Source organism: Aedes aegypti, chromosome 2, assembly GCF_002204515.2.
Source record: "Aedes aegypti strain LVP_AGWG chromosome 2, AaegL5.0 Primary Assembly, whole genome shotgun sequence".
Lineage (NCBI taxonomy): Eukaryota > Metazoa > Arthropoda > Insecta > Diptera > Culicidae > Aedes > Aedes aegypti.
In genome coordinates this window covers 470,488,009-470,505,280 of record NC_035108.1, presented here as the reverse complement: position 1 = coordinate 470,505,280, position 17,272 = coordinate 470,488,009, and the positions used below count along the sequence as shown (strand labels likewise).

Below are 17,272 nucleotides of genomic sequence, written 5' to 3'. Positions count from 1 at the left end.
AAAGAAAACTATAGTAACAGAGGCATAAAAAATGTTTTGAAAATATTCTTCAATATTGTTCAAATAAGAAATCAAACTCTAGTATCGTAATTCCTGTTTGTTTTACACATAGGTACACATTTAGAACAAACAGATAATTTGTTTTTATTGAAGTAAAAAATGCTTTGACATATATCGTTAGATTTTTTGTTTAAAGTGTTCCGAAGCAAAGCTACCTAATTTTGAAAATATTTTTTTAGTGATCTAGAATTACCAGTTCATTTTCTATTTCTGTTCGGAATGAGCAATTTATCATTCTTCACCATTTTGCATAGAGCCTTGCATTTATACATTTTGGAGAAAACGGTTTGTCACCATTGAACTCTCAAAAGCGCGTCCCTCATTCAGGTTTGGCCACTAAGCTGGTTGAATGATACTGATTTTGACCATTCATCGGTGCTCTAGCTAGAGTATCAAATTATTGCTTCCACTTCAAAGTCGTTTTTTTGTAACTGTGACTTGTAACATTTAGATTCCTCGAAACAAGAAGCTTATTTTAGATATTAGGAGGTCTGCTTCTCCACTGATTCGGAATCGTTTATCCCCTAGACATCGAAAGATAAGCACTTGAACTCGAAAAAAAATGTCTCATGAATTTAAACCAGTCTCAGATGCTGTTTGACACATTTTCCTACTTCGACCTCCTCATCATCTAGGACAAATAGGTCTTAGTGGCTTGTTACTATCTTATACTCATCCGACCGTAATTTATAAGTATTAACAAGAAGAGATACAAAAAGAGAACAATATGGTATATCTTACCTCGTAACGCACCTCGAAAAGGTGATCTACCCGCGTTACAGGAAAGAATTCACTGTTCGTCAATCATTTATGTTTTCTAGAGAATTTCTTGAATCTGGAATTATTTCTTAAAATCTGGAAACATCAGGGAATTTCATTTCTGTAAATGAGTAGACACCCTGTTTAGCCAAATTAATAGCTTTTTTTTACTTCATCTAGCATTGGAGGTTTTACAGCCTGTCTATCGCTATCGATTTGGATTCTGCTACCAGATCCACTTCCGTTATCTCCGTTCAACAATGACTTGAAGTAGTATTTCCACCTAGCGGCCACCATTGTTTATCCGCCAGTAAGTTTCCTTCGCGGTCGTTAAACATGGCGAGAGACGGCGCTGTTCTTCTCCGCACACCAATGACAGATTCGTAGAACCGTCGTATATCTGTTCCATAGCTTCTTGCGCCTGACCAACTACTGCCTCTTCATGCTCTTCTTTCTTTCTGTGATGGACCCGTTTTTCAGCTGCTCTTGCTTCCTTGTACCGCACTCTGCTCTGATGAGTACCAGACTCCAACATCCGGCTTCTAACCACGTTCTTTTCGTCCGTCATTCTCTGGCACTCCTCGTCGAACCAACCGTTCCTTGGTCTTCGTTCAGCTGTACCTACCACTTCTTGCGCTACTGTGCTCATCGCTCCGTGAACCGTCTCCCATAGATTGCTGAGTTTAATTTCGCTAATCCGCTCGTCGAGCTTTTGACGGTAGTCTGCTGACAGGCGTTGGATTCTGAAACGCAGCATTTGCCGATTTCCACAACTCGAAACGGTTGACCGCGCTCAAATTTTGCTCACAACGATATAGTGGTCTGAGTCAATATTTGGACCCCTGAAAGTTCTATCATATGTAGATGACGTCGGAAAAATGTCGGCCGTGTCCACCAGAACATGGTCGATTTGGTTGCAAAGTTCGTCATTTGGGTGACTAAAGGTATCCTTATGCTTATGGATATCCTTGCGTGCAAAGTAGGTGTTACTGACCGCAAAGTTCTCTAAACGTAGGCCGTTGTCGGAGTGAAGGCTCTCCGTACCAATGACAGGGCGGAAGAAGTCCTCTCTTCCAATCCGCACATTAGCGCATTGGGCATTCTGCAGAGGTCGTAAAACGTATATGCTCACATATTAATTTCTAATTATATCTTTATCGTTTACCAAAATGAATCCTCCCAGTGTTTTCTTGTGGAAGTGCAGAGGACACTCGGCTTCTATAAATCAAGTAACAAGTCAAAATTTCCTTCCCAACCTCAAATTGACCTGCATTCGGCCGCAGCCGGTGCCATTATAATAATCTTAGATAACCAAAATGTACATATAACGAAATCACCTGGAGGCTTAGTACGAGCAATATTTCACTTATAAGATGTCGCGAAAAGGCCTTCTACGTACAAAAGTGGAGGCGATTTACGTACATGTATTATGTGATGAATAATAGCATACAATGCGAGTGTATAAATTTTCTACCGAACTGTGGTCTTATGCGACTTAACTTATGATAACAAATGTTGATTTGACAGCTGCTACGGATTGATTCGACTTACTATGCACAATTATACGGGACGAAACAAAATGTACAAATAAACTCAGAAACAAAGCGTTTTATGCGAAGAAAATCCTCAATCTGACGATTTTATCCACCGTCTTTTGCGGGTTTGATGTAATTTGTATGAAAAAAACGAGTTATTAAGTGAACTTTGATGTGACTTCTGGTTGTCTGGGATGAGAGCACCAGTACTTATCCATTGAAGATGCTACTGATACTGAGTAGCATCTATTCGTTCTCTGTGTAAGTACAGCTGTTCTTTCATTAACGGAGTAGCAACTGCGGGCGGTCAATCATGCTCATGCTCATGCTTATTTGACCCGTGGAAACGTGAGGTAGGAACTTGTGAGGACCACATCTGTGTTGATCGCTCCTTCCTGGTTGTCGACTCACCGTTTTGCATACTTATTTGCAATAGGGTCCTAAAGGCCTGTCCCAATTTTAATGCCAAACGCTTAAGTTTAGGCCAAAAACACATGTTTACTAAATTTTTAATGTTTTTCTTTTGTTTAAGTCCAAAAAAACATTTTTTTAGATTTTGTCACACTCCTTGGCTTTAAACTCAAATTTTGGGTGTATTTTGCTTTCCGTGTCTTTTCCGAAATGTCAGATAGGAACAACCCCAGTGTTAAAACTAACAGCCCTGTGGTGTTTTTGTCGATTAGGCGAACGTCAAACATAATCAAAACTGTCAAGGTTCATTTATGGACCCAATTTTTAAATCAAAGTTTAAATATGATGTAGCCGTTATTTGAGCAGGAAAAACTGCTAAAATGGTTGCAGTAACATGCTCTTTCGTGTCATTAAATAAAAACAAGATTTTATTAAACATTTAGGACCCAATTATATCACAACCGCCTTCTTTAGCCGAGTGGTTAAAGTCCGCGGCTGCAAAGCAAAGCCATGCTGAAGTGGTCTGGGTTGGACTCCTGGTCGTTCCGAGATCTTTTCGTCAAGGGAATTTCCTTGGCTTTCCTGGACATACAGTATCATTGTAACTGCCACACGATATACGAATGTGAAAATGGCAACTTTGGCATCGAAAGCTCTCAGTTAATAACTGCGGAAGTGCTCATAAGAACACTAAGCTGAGAAGGAGGCTCTGTCCCAAAGAGAACGTTATGCGAAGAAGAAGAAGAATCACAACCGCGGTTCACATTTCTAACCTGTGAATGAATACTGGTTTAGAAGTAGGGGAACTTAGGTATTTTCTGTCGTTTACTTCTCTTCGTTAAGGGGGGTTTTGTAGATCAAATCTTGTGAAACTCAGCAGTAAAATGAACTTATATGTTAAGTTATGTGAAAATTTTTAGCCCAATAGCTTTTGAAAAACCATCCATGACGATGAGATCTGCTGAAGCAGCTGAAAATACAACAATTCTTCCTATTAGCTGAAATGCTTTCTCTATTGTTCCATATTAAAGGTTTGTCGTAAATTATCATGCACTGTCATATATCCAATACATGGAAAGTTAAAGAATTTATGAAAGCTTTTGGAACGTAATTTTACAAAGAGATTTTCAACTGTATTACTTATACGTTTATCGACAAGTTCAACTCAAAATCAAAAGTTTAGTCCTAAGCTTTCACCGATACACTGTTGTTTAAGATGCGGTCAATAATAGCAATACTCAAGCAGGAACGCATAATCAGCATCTATTTATAACATACCATTTTTAATATAGTACCATATTTTGATTTTTTTTTTTGGTGATCCAGGTATAAATCACACAAATTGTCTAAATTTATTGTCTAAAGTAGTACTAAATACTATTTCATATGGGTAAGTCATATTTAGTCAATAACTTTCTTTTTTTCCTTTGTGAATTTTATAAATTGAATGTTATTATATGTTTGGATTGATTGAGCTATGTCCATTTGTTCCAATTATTGTCCATCGAAACCGATACACGTTCGTAATTTGTTACTCGCATCGAACTGGTGATTCCTGTCTGGGTAATCTTTCATTTCAATTCACTTCAATACACCTTCACTTTCTTGCGCCATCGTTGTAATTGTGTCGCTAATCTGCAAGGTGTTACGGTTTCTTGTTGTTTTCGCCGTTATAGTTTTTAGCGTTGATGTGCGCTCGCTCAATTGTGAATTCATTCCGTTTGTGATAGGGAAAAACAATACAAAACGATTCAATGCGATAAATCTACGGAAAGATAAAACTCCCCTTTAAGTCATATGTATGTTGTTGTCCACCAAAATAACATACGAATAAGCTATAACGTTATATTCTACTTTCTGCATTTAGAGCAAGGCATATGGTACCTTTTCATTTAATTGACAGATCATGAGAAAAACGTGATACCGTAAGGACGCCATTCACCGCTCATGATCCATTCACCGCTCATTGAATTATTTTGAAAAATCTGAACAAATTTTCGCAATAAAAGTCATTAACATGTATTAGTATACCAGAATGGATTGTATCAGAATGAAATTCATATGATTTAATATTATATACTATACATAAAAAATAATTTTAGGCTGTTTAAGGCGGTAAACATGAGTTGAACAATGATTTTATTATAGCAGATCGAAAAATGCTTCTTAGCTGCCACGCTTTAATATGTTGTTGTACTATAGTACAAAGATAACAAACAGCTAATGAAAGCAAATTAATTCCAACTAGTTGTGTATATAGAGCCTCATACTTAGGATAGGCGGTGAATGGCGCCCTACACATGTATCATTGGCATACATGTTATTTGGTACCATTATACGTTGTTCACATTTCAACTTCTTTCCTACAAAAACAAATGTTTTATCTTGCGTCTAGCGCAAAAAGTTGCGACAAATATCGAAAGACTGATATTTGACAGAATTTAATGTGTTGAAATGCTGTTAAATGAGCGGTGAATGGCGTCCTTACGGTACCACCATAATTACTCTGGATTCAAGCAAACAACTCGAAAGTCTGAACATGTTTCAACTTAAGGTGAAGATGAATCGAAGCCAAACATCAAATTTTCAAGACCACGGATCTGGAAAACCAAACATCCGTTTAAGTTGAAAACTTAATCGATTGGTCACTCGCTGGTGGTGACCAATCGATTAAGTTTTCAGCTCAAACGGGCGTTCGGTTCTCCAGATTTGTGCTCTTGAAAATTTGAGGTTTGGCTTCGATTCATCTTCACCTTAATCGGTGCATTTTATGACACTCACCTCTACGTTGATTAAAATACATATCTTCACTTGAGCGGTCGTCGTCGTTGCGCAGCGAATGACTATCGTGTTTTCTGTTTCGCCGTACCTACGCTGTTTAAAACGAAACACAAAAGAATGACATTGTTTACTACGAAGTAAGCGGTCTGCTGCTGTATAGACGTATCTGCAACGTAGGCGAAAGGCGCAAATGAGTATAATTCAACAAACGGTAAGCCGCATTACAAAAAAACAAGACGCTCTCGCAAACCAGCTCATCAACAGATGATTGGTCCAGCTGCATATTAAATGAAAAAAAAGGTTATGTTTTGTTGCTTTGCAAATAAGAATATGTTGATGTTTGACTAAACTTTATGGGAGGTTATACTAATTACACTAATTAATTTTGTTACAAAATCTATATGTGAATAAAAGTACAGTGGGATTCCGTTTTAGGCAACATGATCGAAATTTGCAGCTCCTATATTATTTGCACAATCTTCTCCTTCATTTTCGATGAATTAATATTTAATATTTTTTATCAAGTCGGGTCTAATACACGACACTGAAGATGGCCTTACAGTTATAATCGAAATACGCGAATCTGTCAAAAGATACAAACTCTAGTGGAATTAAATGATATAGCTCTAAATTAGTTTTATAGGAGTACGACGTGCTGCATTTCTTCATGATGATAAAAATCATATCAATTGCAGAAAAAACAATTTCTATTTTTGCAGAAAAACTTTTTCTTTTTTTGTGTTTAATAAAAATGTATTTATAAATGATTCTTAGATAGTAGCATATGGTAATGGAAAACCATGCTCTATGTGTAGTTCCATCGAGGTGAACGAGCTAGAAGGTCAAGTGAAATAATATCTCAATTCACGTTGGAAACTAATGCAGCCTTCATAACAGACCAATCCAAGTTTATCTCGATAAATGTTTTATTATTCTATTCAAGACCGTACCTCACTTTCAAAACATAGCTCCCAACTGCTTTGCATGGCGACATGCCATCGCCTTTACACAGACAGCAATTGATGTTTACAGCTGGCCTTGAACGATGGTCGACCACAATCAAAGTTCATCGGTGCTGCTGCTGCTTTTGCTGTTGCTGTTGCAGTACCAGTAGCAGCGGATGTGGTAGCTAGCTAGTACCCGACCTATTCTCAAATGCTGCGATTATTCAGCTCGGCCTGAGCTTTATGACACTGATGGTTTCATATTTTCGAGTCTTCGTCATGTTTGATCAATACACACCGAAAGCATTTACGAGCGTCGAAATTCAGTTCATACGAAACTATCAGCACGCGACATGTGAATCACAAAACAAAACGAAATAAATTGATTCGTGACATTCGACGGTGAATTGGTGTTAGATATACCTACCTAGACGTTCGATTTTACCAGCGCAGTGTGACGCGCCAGTAACCGTAGTCGAGGCAGCAGCGGCAGAATTGTAAAATCGATTGGCACAAATCAGTTCAACGACTGATTTTAGTTATCAAGCATCTCTTACCTTCACGGGGCCTCGAAATTCAGAGCATGGCGTGTGACTGAAGCGAAATTCAAGGTTTCTTCATGATCCAATTAGCACACAACTGTTTCAGTAGCTCGTTGCACAATCTTATCTCTCTGCCTGCATCGCGTTGCCTTGCCGCTGTGTCTGTGAGCTTAGATAAAGCGAATAGCTAATTTGTGTCTGTGTGTTTCCTTACCATCGAGTGACCGGCAGATTATATTTCATAAACGTGTAACGGCTTTGAGCTGCAATTCGGCGCATCTATCAAATACTGGGTGAGCATATGGACGCGATAGATTCCACAGATAATTAAATACATGGTAAGGTAATAATTGTTAGAGCTGAAACTGAATGCGGAACACGTCCAATGATGCCCAGGATTGTATTGTCAATTAGTTGTCTTATCACATGCCTAAAGGGGCCCAAACAGCCGTAACGTTGAACGCGCAGCTGTTTAGAAATACCAAGTTGATAGTCGTGGGTTCGAAACACGATGCATGTATGCAAAAATGGTTAATCGGCAAAGACAGCTCTCTGTTAATAACTGCGGATGTTCTCATAAGAACACTAAGCTAAGGAGCAGGCTCTGTCCCAGTTGAAACGTAACGACAGAAAGAAAAAAGATAGCTTTCGTTGACGTGAATAGAAAATAGCGTAGATAGAAGAAAGGCCAGATTTCGGACGCATAGAAGCATGGCCGGTAGTTTGCGAGGATATTCCGAGAAGGTTGAAATCGTGAACAATAACAATCGTCGGGGTTCACCACTTCAGTATCTAAAGAGGCCGTGTGCATCATAGCCGGGATGACGCCCATCGGGCTCATCATCAAGGAAGATGTTCAATGCTTCAACCAAAGGGGTACCAGAGGAGTCCGCGAGACGTGTAAAGAGGTAACGCTCAGAAGCTGGCAGCAGGAATGGGATAACTCCACTAAAGGTAGATGGACCCATCGGCTAATACCAAATGTGTCAAATTGGTATGGAAGAAACCAAGTGAATTTCAACCTGACGCAGTTTCTGTCAGGACATGGTTGCTATAGACAGTACCTGCATAGGTTCGGGCACTCAGAATCTCCTGTGTGCCCCAATGGTGCTGGTGTGGAGGAAACAGCGAGCTGTTACCTTCTCAGGGGATTGCAGATTTGTAAAAAAAAATAAAAAGCACTTCAGTAACCTTCAGTACGATGGACCGATCGATATCTACCTAGTTAGCTAGAGCGTAGCGTCACGCCATTTCTGAGCGTACTGTATAGCTCCATCTTTGGCGGTCTTGGGTGATACCTCTCCAGTTGTCCCGAATGTTTAGGTTTCCTAGGTCCTTTTCAATAGCCACAACACTTTACATACGTACGTTTTTTATGATATTTTCTAGGAATTTTGGGATGTTGGTGGGAATTCAGATATTTATAAAGTAATTCTGAATTTTACGTGTAAATTGTGACATCTTAGATTCGCAGATTTCGTTTGGAATTCCTGTAGGAACTTTGGAATTTCGATAGGCATGTCGGATTTCAATGATAATTCGGAAATTTTAAAAGCCATTCAAGGAAGTTTGCAGATATATTAGAAATCTGGTAAAAACTCTAGAATTCGGATGGGAATGGGATTCCGGTTAGAATTTTTTATAATTCTGTGGGTATCTTTGAGACGGTATTTCTGTAAGAATCCTTGAGATTTCGGTGGGATTCCTGCGAACTATTGTGTGAATATTTGAAATTCTGAAAACCAATTTTTTGAATTATTGTAAAAACCTTTAAGATTCCGTTGATCTCCAGTTTCTTTGGAATTTCAATGCAAAGCTTTAATATAAATCTTTTGAATGTTGGTAAATATTTTCTAGATACCAATGGTTTTTTTTGTGAAATCGATAAGAATTTTAATAATTATAAAGGGAACTCTGGTGTTTTAGGGGAGATCCGCATTAAATTCTAACGAATACCATCGGAGTTACTACAATTACCATAAAAATCTCTACATTCTAGAAATTACAAGGATACTATCAGGAACCCCAACGAAATAACGAGAATATCACAGAAACACTTAGAATTTCCCATGCTATTAAGAAACCACACGGGTAGCCTCAAAATTCTAATTTGCAATTTCACCAGAATCTCAGTACTGGTGCTACGAAATATGTGGTTCCTAGTTTGATAGCTGTAATCTCAAGATCTCTTTATAGATTTTAAGCTAAAGTTCAAAAATTCGTCATTGGCGAAGATCGAAAATTCTTTGATGTACCATCATCATACAATTATACACATAAAGAGATTGCTTCATATGCATGATTGTATTAATTTTAAGCGTCACTCTGAATGGATTTTTTTACAACAAACAAGAAAACCTACACTTTTTTCATTAAATTTATGGGAGGGATTATTAGAGTATGTTTAAAACTACTAATTAAACTTTAACACTTCACTTTTTGCACAAAATAAAATACTAAAATCACTAGTAAGGCGAGCAAATACCTTTAAACTCTAATAGAGGGCTGGGGGCAAGAAGGATACCTCAAGATATATGGGTTCAAATCATGGTTGATTAGCACAATTTTTGAAGATTATTCCAGTGTATGGGCAAGCTTACCTCTCGTTCTAAATGATGTTATCGCTCAAACGTCAAATTAGTGAACTCGTGCACTGGTCCATACGACATTAGCACATCATCCTACTTGTTGTACATTATAAACTGCAGTGTTTGTTTTATATTAGGGTGAAACATCTCGGAGTCCAAAGATGACCGTCACAATGGCCAACTTGTGCCACTACTCACGATCCAAAAGGACTTAACGGGAGAGATAGTAGCTAAACCTTCCTGATTTTCTTATTCTGTCGTAAGATGCTTGCTTCGTGAGATTAGTGCCGTGAAGTCTTAGTGCAATCTTGAAATTTGGATTCAAAACTGTTTCACCTTAAGGGCTTAGTCAAATAGGAAACATGGAGCAAGATTTGAAGCGTTGACAGTATATTACTTGATTTAGCACAAGTTCAAGTTTTCCCTATCATAAATGCAAAATTGCAAACTGGTCTGGGAAAAACCACTGATCTTCGAATGTCCTACAAAGTAGGAATCGCATTGAAGCACTCCATAGGTCGATCGCAGCCAATGTATTTGCGGAACGTGCCATACTGGTTCCTACATCTATCTTGTGGCGCTATATGCCGTTTATCCATCCACTTCTACCTACCCACAGCTACATAAACACAATTTGAATACACCAAGCCGAAAGGCGGGAGGGGATTTCGCAATTGTGCCCCCTCCTCCCAACCTTCCGTTTTTAAATCGGCATTGTTGTCTTTTTCCTTTTTCGCTCTTTTGCAGTCGGCGACTTTTTGACATTGAATTCTTGGGAGCATTCCTCCCTCTGCTGTGTATGAGCTTGTTGGTTGGCAATCGATACCGCCGTTGGCCCGTGTACCATTGCGGACTGCCGTTATACCTAGTGATGAGGAAAAATATTCATTGGTGCCGCTGCAGCACACGGTAGGGTGGGGCTCGCTGTTCCGTTGCAATCAAACACTTTTGTGGAGTGCAAAATGCATTTCAATACAAGCTTGCAATTTGCAAAATTTATACTTTGTTTCACCTATAAGTTTATTTTTCGTAAATCAGACTCACCCTACCGTGCGTGCAGGCATTATTAACTGCATTTCCTGCATTTGGTCTTCAGGCGCTGATTTGTTAAAAACAGATGACATATTGTAGGAGATCATGGGGCACAAATGTGATGTGACATCTTGTCTTAGTCCTTCCAAAGTGTTTCACACCGTCAAATATTGACTTGGAATTGATTGTCATGACGGCAGAAACTATTACCAAATTTTCGCAGAAAAAAAAATTCGATTGTCTCAAAACACGTTGTAGCAGATTCCTAGGATAATCATTTTTTTATTTCGAATGAAATTGTTTGTCTGGTTCCTACCATGAGATTCAAATAAATATGTCCTAGTTAGGGCCGATTTCTTCACCTTCGCTTAAGCCGTAAACCAGGTTTACCCATATAGTTAAACTAGGTTTAAGGTCTAAGCGGTGGTGAAGAAACCGCTTATTAGTGAGTTAATTCCCTCCAAAAACCTAAGTGAGCTGCTATACATTATTTTCGGTTGATCTGAGGTGTATCCCTCGGAGGATAGTTCGACAAGTTTTATGCATATTTCTTATGGGATCCCCCTTAAGGAGCTTCTTAATAGACTCCGCTGCATCCCTTCGTTGATTCCTAACGGGTTGAGTCGCAGCCCTAAGCCGCCGACCTCTACCTGGCTCCCTGCTGAATATTATTTTCGCAATTCTTTCTTCCGACATTCGCACCAAGTGACCAGCCCACTGAAGTCTGCCGTATTTTACACGCTTCATAATATTCGCATCTGTGTACACTTGATACAACTCGTGATTCATGCGTCTGCGCCACACACCATTTTCGAGTTTCCCACCGAGTATTGTCCGCAGCACTTTACGCTCGAAAACACCGAGAGCTTTCCGGTCTGACTCTTTCAACGTCCACGCTTCGTGCCAGTAGAGAGCCACCGAAAGAAGTAGAAGCCACCGCAATGTTTTATACAGGACGAATTTTGTTTCCGTTTACAAGCTGCGGGAACTAAGCTGGTTACGTAGTCCGTAAAAGGCCCTAATCGCAGCCGCAACACGTCTTCGCGGGAAACGTCGTTGTCACAACAAACAAATTCTCCAACAATTTCAAACACATCCCCATCAAACACTACCTCAGCACCTACACCAACATACCTGACTCTATCTCTACCTGCAACCATGTACTTCGTTTTGGTAGAATTAATAATCAGGCCTATCCTCGCTGTCTCCCTCTTCAGAGGCACGAAGGCCTCTTCCACTGGCCTGCGATCGATTCCAATTAGGTCTATTCGTCCGCAAAGCCAAGGAGCATGTGCGACCTGGTGATAATAGTGCCATTTCTCTGCACGCCAGATCTCTTAATAGCACCCTCGAGTGCAATGTTGAACAGTAAATTCGAAAGTGCGTCTCTCTGCTTCAACCCGTCTAACGTCACGAACGAGGTTGACACCTCGTCTGCGATCCGAACACTTGATTTCGAACCATGCAGCGTAGCACGTATCAGCCTAATTAGTTTCTTCGGAAAACCATGTTCAGACATTATCTGCCAAAGCTTATTTCTTTTCACTGAGTCGTACGCCGCCTTGAAATCAATAAACAGATGGTGAGTCTGTAAGTTATATTCCCGGAATTTATCTGTGATCATTCGCAAGCTAAACATCTGGTCCGTTGTCGAATGGCCCAGCAAATTACCTTCTCGGTCATTGCACATGGCGGGCACTGGTACGGTATTGTGCCGCGCACCATTCACCGTTGCATAGAATCTCCGCATATCATTACGGTTCATGCTTTCTTGAGCGTCAGCTACCACACTTTCTTCGTGCTGCCTTTTCTTTCTGCGGTGGATTCGCTTTTCTTCGGCTCTCGCTGCCCTGTACCGCTCTCTGTTTTGTCGGGTACCGGTCACAAGCATACGGCTTCTAGCGACATTCTTCATGTCTGTCACTCTCTGGCACTCTTCATCGAACCAGGCGTTTCGTCTTCGTCGTTGACCAGTGCCAACCACTTCCCGCGCCGTTGTTGTCAAAGCTTCGTGGATACGGTCCCAGGGGCTGTCGACGTCTCCAGCAACGTTAATTCTCCCCAACTGCTCGTCTAGTTGCTGACGGTACTGCGCAGCTACCCCATCAGTCGACAAGCGTTGTATATTTAAGCGCAGCGTTCTGTTTGTTGTGGAACTCGTGACGCTGGATGACCGCGCCTGAATTTTTGCTACGAGATAATGATCCGAGTCGACATTAGGGCCTCGGAAGGTCCTGACATCCATGACATCTGAGAAATGTCGCCCATCAACCAGCACGTGGTCTGTTTGGGAGCAGGCATCGCCACTCGGGTGTCGCCAGGTGTGTTTGCGGATATTCTTTCGTGCGAAGTAGGTAGTGCTGATTGCCATCCCTCTAGCAGCAGCGAAGGTTACTACTAGCCGCAGGCCATTATCATTGGTAACGGAATGAAGGCTTTCCGTTTCAATGACGGGTCGGAAGAAATCTTCTTTCCCGATCTGCGCATTTGCGTCGCCGATGACTATCTTGACGTCTTGTTTTGGGCACTCTCCGTAGGCCTTATCCAGGCTCTCACTCATCCTTCCTGTCATCGGGCTTATCGTTCGTTGGCGCATATTTGCTTATCGGGCTGTAGTTGAAGAACTTGCCTTTCATTCTCAACACACAGTCACAGATTCGGTCGCTTACCGGTTCCCACCGAATAATTTGCTTCATCTGCTTCCCAATCACTATGAAGCCAACTCCACGTTCTGCTCTGTCGCCACCGCTGTAGTAGATGTGGTACTTGAATGAAGTGTTGGCGATGGGGTCCACCGCTCGGAATTCACGTTCTCCGGTTCTCGACCAGCGTATTTCCTGGATAGCTGCCAACTTCACGCCGCCATTCCGCAGTTCACCAGCCAGGAGCCCAACACGCGCGGGTTCATTCAAAGTTCTCACGTTCCAAGATCCAACTTTCCAATCGTTGTCTTTTATTCGTTGCCGGGTCTGTTGCGTAAAATCAATCCGTTTGCTCTACTTTTGCCTTTCTTGGTTGGTGAAGAGTCTTCGATAGGCCACCTAACCAGGGTTGCGCTACCTACATCGTGCTAGATGGGCTGCCTCCTCGGTGCTGACACGATACAGCATTGTCCGCTTGTTCTTTACATGATGACCACGGTCATAGCCATCACAACCATCTACCTTTATCAAGGCTTTGGACCTGTAGCTCTGGTTCTCAATAGTTTCAAGTTCTTTCGGACATGCTACTATGGTGAGCCGTCATGCGCTAGCTAGTATAGGAGAAAATTGTCTACCTTTAGTCGTTTAATGGGGGCCTTCTTAGCCTATTGGTCTGCTTCTACAAAGCAAAGCCATGCTGAAGATGTCTGAATTCTATTCCCGGTCGGTCCAGGGCCTTCCCCAATGAAAATTTTCTTGAATTCGCTATGCACAAAGTAATCCACACGATGCACACTGTAGCCGTCGCTGAAAAAACGTGATCGAAATTGTTTTGACCTTGAAAACATGATTTTAGTACTATAGTGTCTTCGGGAAAGTTTTTACATAAAATAATCGCTATTTTATGAAAGTGTCAATTTGGTAATTAATCCACCTAAAAGTGAAAACGAAATATTATTTTTCGTATTTATGAATTTAAAAATATACTTTATTTGGGAAAGTTGTAGGTAATATTAGAAGAAACAACTTCGCTGAAGACACCCCTGGGCAAAGGCACAACCTTGTGATCAGCTTGACTGCTGTCAGGTCTCGGGGCTTAAATGTATCTTTACTCTGAAGAGAAAGATGCACACTAGTGGTGCCAATGGTGATAATAATCAAAAGTGTTTTCTAATGAACACTATTGATTAGCATCACCGCGAACCGATACTTTACGTGGTCTATGATGAAGCGGTCCTTGTTTGTTTTTTTCTATACGTTTTTTATTTATTCTTCCAGACACTCATCCGGTAACAGTTTAATCAAAACCTCCTAACATTGAAGAAATCGTGCTGAACAGGAACACGCATGGCCGTACAAGGATACAACAGAATCTTATTAAACCCGTTTCTTTTACTAATAATATCTCTGTTTACTAATTTACTAATTATATCATTCTCTTCTCGTCAACAAGCGTCATTTCAGGATTAGGTTTTTCATTATAGCATTGAATATATTATAAGAATGCCGTCAGACTAAAAAAAACGTGTGACTAATCGCTATCTCTATTTATAGGTACCCGTAACCGTGAATAGGAATAGTAACTCATGAGAAAAATACTAGGATATAAGTGAGTACGAACTAATCACTAACATCCCCAACACTGAGAAGGTAAGCACATCCATTACCCTAAAACACCAAATTATCAGAGATTACTACACTTTTAATAATCTGATAGTGTCGGTTAGAGTTTTCAAACAACGTCAAGAACGAATTTCTTCTTATAACAGATCCTAGTAATGACATATTATCGGCGCGGTAGAAAAATAGAAACAGTTTATTCGCCGAGGTTGATTTTTTTGTAAGTGTAAGTGATTATAGTATAATCTGTACTTATGATTGCTGTGCGATGCGGACATTGCAGGATATTGTTCTCATTATTATATTAAGAAGATATATGAATAATTCCGTTGCTGGTTTTGATCATGTTACTAAGCAAATAGTGATAATGTGATAATATAGTGAGATGACGTTATTGTGTCGAATAATTTTGTGTGGTTAATGGTAGTAAGCTACTAAGATTGTGATTAATAGAGTGATGATAGTTTGTGATATTTTGAATATTAGTGATATAAGAAACGAGAACCCTACTTTTCTTTTAATGAAGATAATGATATTGAGTGTTGATGTGATTTATTTATTACAGTGATTATTTTTAATGAGAAGTTTTATACTTTAAACTTGATGAAGCAGTAGTATTGTGTTGTGGCTGGGTTATAGATGTGATGTTAATAACAAAATTGATATAGATAATGGTGACGTTGTTAGTAGAAATTCTGTTGATAATGAAGATGGTGATATCAATACCAGTGAAGAGTGATATGAAATAATCTAATAGTTATCAAGTGAAGTGATAGTGTGAAAAGAACGTTTCCCACCTTCTACCGTAACCTTCTGAGACAGATCGCAACAGTGTCTTCTTGGAAGCCATCTTTCCGTGCACGTCTGGTGAACTGCTTCAGAAGGATTACGTCCTCTTTACTATCTAAAGTCTAGTTTAGAGCTTTGAACAGTATTCACTGTACGGCTAGCAACATATAAAAAAAAAAAAAAAAAAAAAAAAAAAAACAACTTCGCTGAAGACACCGTATGCATATTTTTAGATTTTCATGTACATTTGTGGAGTTTTTTGTGGAACACCCCTAAAAATCACTTTTTTCATCATAACTTGGTTGGATGATTTTGTACAATTTTTAATTGTTCTAGTGTTATTTGTTACTTGTAAAAACGCATAACTTTCTCCAAAAGAGCATATTTTTATCTCTCATGCTTTTCGAGTTATTGAAGGTTTTATATAAAATTTCGCACGTTTTTGACACTAAAAATCATAAGGTTGCGCGCATTTCCGCAGTCTGAAACATGCTCATCCAATGGTTTGAAACTAATACTATGAAATGCAAAGAAAGCGACGGAAATGTGCGCGACCTAATGATTTTAGTGTCAAAAAGGTGCAAAATTTTATATAAAACCTTCAATAACTCGAAAAGTATGAGAGATAAAAATATGCTCTTTTGGAGAAAGTTATGCGTTTTTGCAAGTAACAAATAACACTTGAACAATTAAAAATTGTACAAAATCATCCAACCAAGTTATGATGAAAAAAGTGATTTTTAGGGGCGTTCCACAAAAAATCCACAAATGTACATGAAAATCAAAACATATGCATACGGTGTCTTCAGCAAAGTTGTTTCTTCTAATATTACCTACAACTTTCCCGAATAAAGTTTATTTTTAAATTCATAAATACGAAAAATAATATTTCGTTCTCACTTTTAGGTGGATTAATCACCAAATTGACACTTTCATAAAATAGCGATTATTTTATGTAAAAACTTTCCCGAAGACACAATCATGTTTTCAAGGTCAAAACAATTTCGATCACGTTTTTTCAGCGACGGCTACAGTGTGCGATGTACAAATGCGGAAATGGCAAATTTGGCAAAAAAAGATCTTAAAAGAAGAAGAAGGTATTCAATGTAGGCTGTTTTAAGATTGATCGCAAAAAAAGAAGAAGGTATTTAATGTAGGCTGTTTTGAGATTCCCAAAATTCAATGCGAAAACTCACCGACAAAACACTCAGTCAAAAATGTTTTGATTCTTGATTCAGATTCAGTGGCTGTTTTTCAATTCAATTGCAGTTTTTTGAAAACCTTTCGCAAAAAATGATCAACTTCATCCCGTAAGTTGGACTTTTTAAACTTTTGATTTGCAAAAAAAAAGTTTGAATTAGAATTGCAATATTGTGTTAACATTTCTTTTACAAAGTACGATAAACTTCGTATCAGTACTGGTTTAAAAAAATTAAAACATGGTTTTTTATGTATTCTACCCGATTTTATAGACCAGGATAGCTCCAAACAACATTACTGAATAAAATGAGAATGATTTATGATTCTTAGATTTACTTATAATTGTGTACGTTCCTTCATCAATCCTTA

At 39.2% G+C, this 17,272-nt stretch overlaps 1 protein-coding gene across 5 annotated transcripts in view; it reads left to right on the top strand.

Annotated features, from left to right (window-relative positions):
- The window catches only part of LOC5569522 (E3 ubiquitin-protein ligase HECTD1), a 105,465-nt gene that overhangs the window by 32,840 nt on the left and 55,353 nt on the right, over positions 1-17,272 (top strand). The window contains exon 1 of one of the 5 annotated variants that reach the window (XM_021848323.1): positions 7,229-7,325. The exons of the other annotated variants lie outside the window; for them this stretch is intronic. The gene's annotated coding sequence lies outside the window, so the exon portion shown is untranslated. Of the gene's footprint in view, positions 1-7,228; positions 7,326-17,272 lie in introns of those variants that run through there. 5 annotated transcript variants of the gene reach the window in all.